A 10,525-nucleotide genomic window follows, 5' to 3' on the forward strand; every position below is an offset into this window, starting at 1 on the left:
GCATCAGGGGACTTCCGGCAGGGATGTCCAACTTTGCACATGCGCAGATGGAATCCTAAAATGGCGTCTAAAACCTGGCGTCACTACATTTCCTTTCTAATTATAGTCCATAGTGGTAGAATAAAATTATAAATGATTTTATTTTACCCGTTGTATGGTTGTTGTTTATCTTTAGGTCAGATTTAACTGAGTAGGCCCATGATCAAAAGTATTCCAGCTGTGACCATCGAGGGATACTGTTTCCAGACATAGTTTGTTTAGGATGACACTATCCAAAATACCACTCAATTATTAACATAGTAAATTGTACTTTTGGGAAGCAGCCAAGAAACACGCCAATGTCTGTAAAAAGTGGAAAACAACTGTTGAGGCCCTATGCTCCACAAGGGACAAAAAGGATTAAGAAGAAGATATTGTACTTTTGGGGTGAAGTAATGGTAGGGATTTGGCTACTATTTTTGGCAGGTTGAGCGACCAACTAATGGCTCTCTCGGTGACACGGTCTGTGGTAGTGTTATACAGTTGTCGTACATGTAAAAGATTTTATACTGCGACTTTTCTTCCTGGTCAAAAGCTTTGTATTATATATCACTCTGAAAGCCCCATCTACATCTGGAAAACAAAAAATTCCTCTTACAACATGGAGTTTAATAGGTAGGTTTAACTGGGTCAAACAGAATAAGAAACACTTGATTTAACAATTCATTAGAAGTCCTTGGTTCCACACCTTTTAAGGTCTAGCCACTGACCACAAGACAGTCAGTTCCAGCGACAACGCCAGCCAAACACCACCACACGTTGAAACTTACCAACTTCGTCCAACAGCATTACGACAACCTGCTTCTTCGTCGCCACCACCATGTCCTTAACGTCGTCAACATCATTTCTATTCGTACACAGATCGGCAAGCAACTCACTCAGGTTCCAACACTTCTCTGTTTGTGAATTACTTCATGGATCAACAGCGAATATACAACGTGTATGAACTCCTGTATAAGTGACCCAGGCAGCAACATCACAACCACGACTTCACGTATGACATGTACCTGTAACCGGCTCAGCATCATGGCCACGACTTCTTGATACGGTATTTCAACTACCGTGTACGAATGACTACGAACTGGTATTATTCGTCTTAAGGCGGCGAGCTGGCAGAAACGTTAGCACGTCGGGCGAAATGCTTAGCGGTATTTCGTCTGCCGTTACGTTGTGAGTTCAAATTCCGCCGAGGTCGACTTTACCTTTCATCCTTTCGGGGTCGATAAATTAAGTACTAGTTACGCACTGGGGTCGATGTAATCGACTTAATACCTATGTCTGTCCTTGTTTGTCCCTTCTATGTTTAGCCCCTTGTGGGTAATAAAGAAATGGGTATTATTCATCTTTCTTGTGTCTATGAACTTCTCACTTCGATGGCTGTAGACTCTTTCACTCTCTCCTTCTTCGTTGCCATCTTTAAATGTTCTTAACTCACGCCCATATATCTATGCCTGCACACACACACATACATTTAGTTCTCACGACGGCCTGTATATTATTCTGAATACATGACGCACACACATACACACATGTTATTACATCAATAAACATTCTCATAATCATTCTCACGCGGTTGTGCCTTTTTCCCTCTGGCACTTTATTTGTTCCCTTCATTTCTATTTATTGTAAATGCTGTGTGGTGAGGTACGAAAGAGCCATTCTCCTCACCTCGCATCTCACGGTCGTTACAATCATATAAAGTAGCAGTGAATCTATGAACACTGTAGAATCCATTTAAGTTCACATAGTTTGTTTGTTAAATTCAAACGACCAGTGTTATCGTAAAATCGTGTTGGCTAGTCCACTAAATACACAAAAAACAGTCGACTGACTATAATATAATTAGTTCTGGGAAATCGGTCAACTCCTGTGTGCGCAAGGCAAGGCAAATGTGCATAGCACATTGAGCAAGGATAGCTGTAAAAACGTCTTTAGAGAGTTGTGATAAGGCTGAGTAGCTCTGGAGGACTCACGTAACGCGTGCATAAAGGTATGTACAGACATATATAGAGAATAATGTAGTAATATTTTTGATTAAGCTTGTGATTTCTCTTATCTTTTTTAATGTTTAATGTCTACTGTCAATGTCGTTGTCTGTATAAGTTATTGAATAATTTGTTATATTTATATGTGGAGGCACATGGCCTAGTGGTCGAGGGATCGCGGGTTGGAATCTCAGACCGGGCGATGTGTGTGTTTATCAGGAATTCTGCGTCCATAGCTGTTTTCACAGCTTCATACTCAAACCAGCACGATTTTCCTAATAGTTATTTTCACGGCTCTTTACCAACTCAGAGATGATGAAGAATCAATGCTATACGTTTTTGCAGTGATCTGAACGATCAGTTTAATTAATAATTATCAGTGAAGATCTTCAACTCCTGTAAAATGTGAGGTTCATATAAATTTGATGTTATGTGTATTTTCATGAAGTCTTGTAAAAAAATGTAGCCATAACTGTTGAATATACACTGACATCAAATCTTGTCATAACTACGCTACAAACCTGTGTCCATGTAAGTGAGGTACGACTTGTTGCTACAATTTCTTAGTTCTGGAAAACCTCTTTTACTCTTTTACTTGTTTCATTCATTTGATTGCGGCCATGCTGGGGCACCGTCTTTAGTCGAGCAAATCGACTACCAAGACTTATTCTTTGTAAGCCTAGTACTTATTCTATCGGTCTCTTTTGCCAAACCGCTAGGTTACGGGGACGTAAACACACCACCATCGGTTGTCAAGCGATGTTGGGGGGACAAACACAGACACACAAACACACACACACACACACACACATATATATATGTATATATATATATACATATATACGACGGGCTTCTTTCAGTTTCCGTCTACAAAATCCACTGACAAGGCTTTGGTCGGCCCGAGGCTATAGTAGAAGACACTTGCCCAAGGTGCCACGCAGTGGGACTGAACCCGGGACCATGTGGTTGGTAAACAAGCTACTTACCACACACAGTCACTCCTGCGCCTTACCTGTTTCCTTTTTCTTTCACTTAATCTGCTTCTCGTTGGGAAGTGTTAAAATCATTTATCTCTTGAACCCTGAAAGAACAATGTGATACAAGCTGGAGTTCCGTTCATGATGCTGTGAATGTACTCTACGAAGAGTACGACGATGTTTTTGCCAGCCTTGAACCCTTGCAGGGAGGAGAATTTTCTGGTTTGAGAAAGTGTCTTCTACTATAGCTCCAGGCCGACTAATACCTAGTGAATAAATTCGGTAGACGGAAACTGTGTGGAAGCTCGTCGTATGTGTGTGCAGGTGTGTGTGCTCGCGCTCGCGCGTCTTTGGGTTCAAACTCTCATTGCTTGGCAACCGGTGTCAGTTTGTTTACGTAACCGTAGCCCAGCGGTTCGGCAAAAGTTATCGATACGATAAGTACAAAACTTGAAAAATAATTACTGGGGTTCATTTGTTCGACTAAATTCTTCAAGGCTGTCCTCCCGCATGGCCGCAGTCCAATGACTGAAACAGTTAAAAGAAAGATACCAAATCCGATGCTGGTTCGCTTCTGAACCTTACTCAATAATATCCGTTTATATATATTTTTAACTGTTGGTGCCTAATTTTATCATCAATGGGGACGGTCACTAAATGTTTGCAGGATACGAAAATGGGGTTCAATAAAGCTTTTTGTGATCTGAGAGATTTTATTCAAATCTTTAATTTTATAAAACATGACAAAATTATCTACAATGTAATACATTTAGCTAAGGAATATTATGAAAACTGAGGGATACCATTTTCACGGAGAAGAAGAATATCTGGGGAATCTGATAGTGGACTGACGGCACAGCATGAAATGAATAATGGTAGAAATCGTGAACCGATTGAAAACCGGTGTTCGTCTTAAAGACTACAGAGATCGATTTTGAATTCATTCGTAATTTAAAGAAAGATTAAAAACGGAATGTTCGAAGTTCGTAAATTATCATGATAATGATGTAACAATCATTCAATGTATGACGAAATTATTGACTTTGTAATATTCCTTCGATCTCTAATCCTAAAGATGCTCTGGAGTTTTTACATCAGTTTCGAAGGGGTTTTCCCTTTGGTGTGTGTTACAAATTACTACTTAACATCGCATTTTCAATCGCAAGTTGTGGAAGGTCATTTTCAAAGTTGAACTTAATGAAAAAAAGAAAGAAAGAAATAAAATTGAGTCTTCCATGTTACAAGAGTGACTAATTAACCTGGCCTTAATTAGCACTGCTAGAAGAATTCCTCTCAGTTGATGTATAAAAAAATGCAACAGTTCAAGGGTTTTCTGATAGTAGATCTCATTTTGGTCATGGGAATCAAACTTAATGTGGCTGGTTTACATTTAGCTTGAATAAAAGTTTTATTTCATTTGTGTTTACATATCTTTATATATAAAACTGAAGTTGTGTGTGTGTCTGTCTACTCCGATTTAGATTCCTAACTACTCCCACATTTTGCGGTGTAGTTTAACCAAAAGTCGTGATTCATATCGAGCCCTTCTGGGTATTAGCGCGCGTCTACGATGAGTCTACGATTTAAAAAAAAGATACCATCATTTTTCCGCATTTTTAATGCATTTTTTTGCTCGGTTTATATAAGGGAAGTAACTCTCTAAAAATGCTTATATAGTTATTTCCCTTACAAACCCGAGCAACGCCGGGCGATACTGCTAGTTTAAAATGTTTTCCTTTCTCACATTTCTCGTAATTGAGTCTTGGGGCATACAATCAAGAAGCTGACCCTGAAAAAGAGAATTGCTGCTGTTTAGATCAGGTCACTATAATGTCTCATGCTTTTTATGTGTTGCAACTTGGCAATAAAACTGTGAAATAATTTTGAATTCATTTATGACATAAAAACTCATATTATTTATTTTTCTTACATTAGGTGGTAAGGCAGCAGAATCGTCAGCATTTCGACCGAAATGCGGCATCGCATTTCGTCAGTCTTTACTTTCTGAGTTCCAATTCTGCTGAGGTTAATTTCGTCTTTTATCCTTTCGGTGTCGATAAAATAAGTACCATTTGAGCACTGGGGGTCTTGTCCCCAAAGTAGAAGGAGATGTGTATTTCTCTTGTAAAACTTCGTCCTTACTTATGGTTTTTCTGGTCGAACCTTGTCGGTTTTTCACAAAATGCTGTCGCCGTTACTCTGTCTGTGTGCATGCGATTAGTCGTGAGTAGGTATGATGCAATAACAAAGTTTGACCATGAAGAATATATAAGCTAAATTTCAGCTGAAGTTGTTTTTACCTATTTTCTTTGGCTATCTATCTATCTATCTATCTATCTATCTATCTATCTATCTATCTATCTATCTTTAATTGGTTATTGTAGGTATGCATTTTCTTTTAACAAACTTATCAGTGTAAACACTTATAAAAACGAAGTTTCCAGATAATTCAGGGCAAAATATGTACATAACTGTATGTACAGATATGTTCAAAAAAGCATGTGCATATCTGTATTCAAAGATAAATACGTTGTTCTATATTTTAGCACTACTTCATTATCATTTTCAATAGATTTAAAGTACGATAAACTTATTCTCCGGCATTGTTAAATGCACCTGCACACTGTGTGTGTGTGTGTGTGTGTATGTGTGTACGAGCGAACAGTGACGGCGCCAATGTTCTGTAACAACATTGACAACGTTCAACCAGAAAGTTATGAGGGCGAGCAAAATTCTATATAAAGAATGAGTTGTTTATGTTTAATATAATAAATCGAAGTCGAAATCACTTCTCAGTGTACTTGAAAAGTCGTTATAAGTATTTTAAAAAAAGCAAAGATAAGATAACGACACACGAAAGATGGCAACTTCAAGTAGAACGAACAACAATCACACTATGCACATTACGGTATTTCTCATATTTTGGCATTTTGCCACGAAACGAAAGACAATGTCTTCAAGTTCCTGGTTTTTCAGTTTATCGTCTATTCACGACAGTTATGCATGAATTGCTCTGTCTTTTGTCCACCACAGAATTCTGCAGATAAATCTTAGTCACCTGTATTTTGGGAAAACTGCATTCACAGCTCCCACTGCTGTCAGGCAATGTTACAAGAATTTTGAAGCAGTTTGGTCAATTCAAAAAACAGCACTAATATAGGGATGTCAAAGCTCTAGTAACTCAGTCACTGAGTTCAAAATGAATGACTTACGCTCGTTGATGAGAGCGTCGGCTGCGGGGTAATTCCGAAAAGCTCTATCTGCGACGATTTCATCTCAATCGAAGGAGAGGAGCTTTCTCCGTCCGGGTTGCGGATCCGTGGAATAAGCTGCCGGACGAGATGGTGAAGATGCCGACGACCGCTCAGTTCAAAGTCTCCCTCGACCACAAGTGGCCTGAACTCTTTACATGAACACCACCCTGTACATAACTCCATGTCCCCCTACATGGCCTTGCTTTTTTGCTTTTTGAGCCAAAAAATTAACTAACTAACATGTTGCACTGTGGATCTCTAGCTCTCGGTCATCAGAGTCCTGCCAATAAGTTTCTACCAGGAAGCTTTGAGACACTGAAAGCCTCACTGAAAGCCTTCAACATCGACCATGACACTTGGGAGCATCTTCTCTGGACAGAGAAAGGTGGCGATCAGCTGTCCACAAGGGTGCCAACACATGCGAGACCAATAGGATCGCTGCTGCAGAAGACCGCAGACAAGCCAGGAAGAACAGAGCTAACAACCCTGTAACAGGCGCAGCCATTCCCTGTCCACACTGTCAAAGATTCTTTCGGGCGCAGAGTGGCCTCACTAACCATCTGCGGACTCACAAAACAAGCCCACCCCCACCCCAGGATGACTAGATGGTCTTCGTCGCATCGACGGACAAACTACATACATAACACCATGAAACTGGAACCATCAGTTCTCAGAGACGGCTCATTTTGGGGGATTAAGATGAAAGAGGCTCTTCTTAATATTACAGCTCTGAAAATGTCCAATCCAAAACGGAATTGAAAGTCTCACGGCGAAAATCGGCGAAGGGATCTTCTCAACTTGTTATCAGGCTTCTAACAATCTCACTGATCATCTCGCCTTCTAAATGCTGTGGCAAATTTCCTCACTGTTTGCCTTATTTCAAACCAATTGGTTGTCCTTAATAAGTTCAGTGACCTGTTGCTTGATTTTATGTCGCGAATTCGTTGTCCAACTTGCTTCGTTCAAGATATTCAACGCGGCTGGATATTAATTAACTTTCTGCATACATAGCCGATGAAGAATATTGCCGCATCTTGCCAGGGGCTCGGTTGTCGTAGTAGAATTTATTTAAAGAAAATGATGAGAAGGCAAAACCTTGCAAGCAAAAATGATATAATGACTCGCTCTCAGTTTGTCTTTCCAATGATTTGGTATCTTTACTAAAATGGAAGCATATAAGGCATAATATAATCCTTTCGTATTTTGGCACAAAGCCAGCAATTTTGAAGGATGGGAAAATCGATGATATCGACTCCAGTGCTTAAAATGTACTTATTTTACCAACATCGAAAGGATGAAAGGCAAAATCATCCTTGATGGAATTTTTCCGTAAAGACGGACGAAATGCCGCTAAGCATCTTGTTCGGCGTGCTAACGATTCTACCTCTTGGCACAGCATTATACAACACGTGCTGAAAGATCCGATGCATATTGAATGTCCCCGCCAGCTCCACTAGCTACCTATCTTTCCCTTTCTGGACGTGCAAGAAATCCTATGTACAGTGGACTGAGCCATGAATAGGTAGAGTTGCAATAGAATGGCAAAATATTTTCCCCGCAGCTTATAACATTTTTTATGCATTCAGTCACTACTGGGTCGAGTGGTTGGTCGTATTGACAGACATAGATTGCGGAAGGAACAACATCGCTTAAACACCAGTGATATTACTGCTCGTGACCGAAAGACCATCATAGCTTAGAAAAATCAATTGAATGTCAACACAAATAAAATTAAACACTGAATAAGTATTGTAGAGTGATGCGATTCAGTATCAAGTTCAGAACTTACTCAAGATTCAGTAAATTTCTCAGAACTTACTCAAGATTCAGTAATTTTTTCAAAGTTCGAAAAATAGAGCAAAACAAGCAAGAGTAGTTTAATTTTTAAAATATTTGTTTTATTCCTAATTAATGCGAAAGAGACTAATTTAGACAATTCTCGACCTACTTTTTGATTACAGACATCATATTGTTCTGAATATCGTGATGTTCGTAAGTTGCATTTCGGAACTTCTCTATTACTGTACAAACGTATTCCTTTCATAAAATAATCAGTAGTCGTTCCACACAGGGGCTGCAGTGATATGGATTTGGGATCTATGGTCGATAGCCAAAGCACCGTTTGATTATCAGCAAACTCTCAATCGCAAGTGTCTGTCTTAGTGAATGCCTGCTCATGTACTGTGTTCCAGTTTGTCCAGAAAATTTTAACAGCAAGGACAATATACCGCATTTTCTGGCATGCAAGCCCCTGTACGTTGTTTATAAAACTTTACTTTGAAACCCTGATGAATTGAACAATAATTTTTGTGAGAACTTTCTGAATTTATCTCTTTGATTGTTGCTAATGTCTTCCAGGTGAAGATCTTCAATCTACCGATTAGCAATTATCTTAGAAGCATCAACGTCCGCATTGAAGTGCATCTTTTCAAATGAAAGGTCTTCCCACTCTTTAGCATAATGCAAATTGGCTACAAGCTCTTCGGTGTCTGTCACAAAGTTATCATGGTGTCCAAATCTCTTGAACTGGAACCCGATGGATCCAATCTTATCAAAATTTTCAAATTCTACCGAAGATAACATTTTCAGACCAAAAAATTATTGTCATATATCTACAAAATAGAGGCGCATGAGTGGCTGTGTGGTAAGTAGCTTGCTAACTAACCACATGGTTCCGGGTTCAGTCCCACTGCGTTGCACCTGGGGCAAGTGTCTTCTACTATAGCCTCGGGCCGACCAAAGCCTTGTGAGTGGATTTGGTAGATGGAAACTGAAAAGAAGCCCGTCGTATATATGTATATATATATGCGTGTGTGTGTTTATGTATCTGTGTTTGTCCCCCTAGCATTGCTTGACAACCGATGCTGGTGTGTTTGTGTCACCGTTACTTAGCAGTTCGGCAAAAGAGACCGATAGAATAAGTACTGGGCTTACAAAAGAATAAGTCCCGGGGTCGAGTTTCTCGATTAAAGGCGGTGCTCCAGCATGGCCGCAGTCAAATGACTGAAACAAGTAAAAGAGTAAAAGAGAGTAAAGAGTAAAATGTAAAGTGAATTTTAAAATTATGCGTGTCAGTATGGATTTGGCAGTTATGGTCGATAGCCAAAGCACCGTTTGATTATCAACGTGTGGGTGCCCATCATTTGTTTCGTCCACATTAAATTCTGATAATATCGTTGTCTATACCATCTGAAATAACAATCTTTCTTAATGTTATGAGGAAACAAAATCACGGCAGAGGTACTCTTGTATAGGAATGCTCAGTTTTCTTTTAAATAACCTGAATATAATATTGGGTCATCCCATAAATAATGCGTTTTTTTTTTAATATTTATTTTATTTTTCAAATTAAGATAAACAAAGTTCTTCTTTAATCTAAAATATACTCTCCTTCATTTTCTATAATGCCCTTCTATCTATCTAGTAGACTTGCAAGGCCTCTCTTCCAAAATTCACTTGCCCTTGACGAAAAATATTCCTCCAGTATTGTTTTAGCCTCTTCTACAGAATTCATATTTTTTCCGTTCAAATGATTTTGAAGACTGTGGAATAAATGATAATCGGATGGGCAATGTCCGGCGAATATGGTGAGTGGGGCATTGTTCCCCATTCAAATTGCTCCAGCCTTTGGAATGTCATCCTCGTTGTATGTGGCCGAGCATTATCCTGATGGAAGAACGCCTTTCGTCTGGAAACCAAAGATTGTCGCTTTTCTTCTAGCTCTGACTTCAGCCGCTCAAGCTGCTCGCAGTAGATCTCCTTTGTAATCGTTCGGTTTGGGTTTAAAAGTTCAAGTGGACTAAACCTTTCATATCCCACCAAACAGATAACAACACCTTACGTGGGTGAAGACCTTCTTTAGCCTGGGGTGCCACTGTTTCTCCTTTCCCTACCCACTGTTTTCGGCGCTTGACATTTTTATAGAGAACCCATTTCTCATCACCACTCACTATTCGGTCCAAAAAGGGTTCATTCGTGGGACGTGACAGCAAAGAGCACATATTTACTCTTTACGTGCAATTAGACTTGGAAAGTGTGTGAGGAACCCACTGACCCAATTTGCTGACTTTTCCGATGTCATGCAGGTGTCGATGAATGGTTGAATGACCAAATCCAAGTTTCTCTGCTAGTTCCTCAACAGTTACGATGGGATTTTGTTCCACCACGGTTTGCAGGACATCCTCGTCGAGCTGGACAGATCTTCCAGGACGAGGCTCGTCTTCTAGGCTGCATTTTCCGGCTCGGAATTTCTGGAACCACCGTTGACACT

Source organism: Octopus sinensis, linkage group LG2 (assembly GCF_006345805.1).
Source record: "Octopus sinensis linkage group LG2, ASM634580v1, whole genome shotgun sequence".
NCBI classification, from domain to species: domain Eukaryota; kingdom Metazoa; phylum Mollusca; class Cephalopoda; order Octopoda; family Octopodidae; genus Octopus; species Octopus sinensis.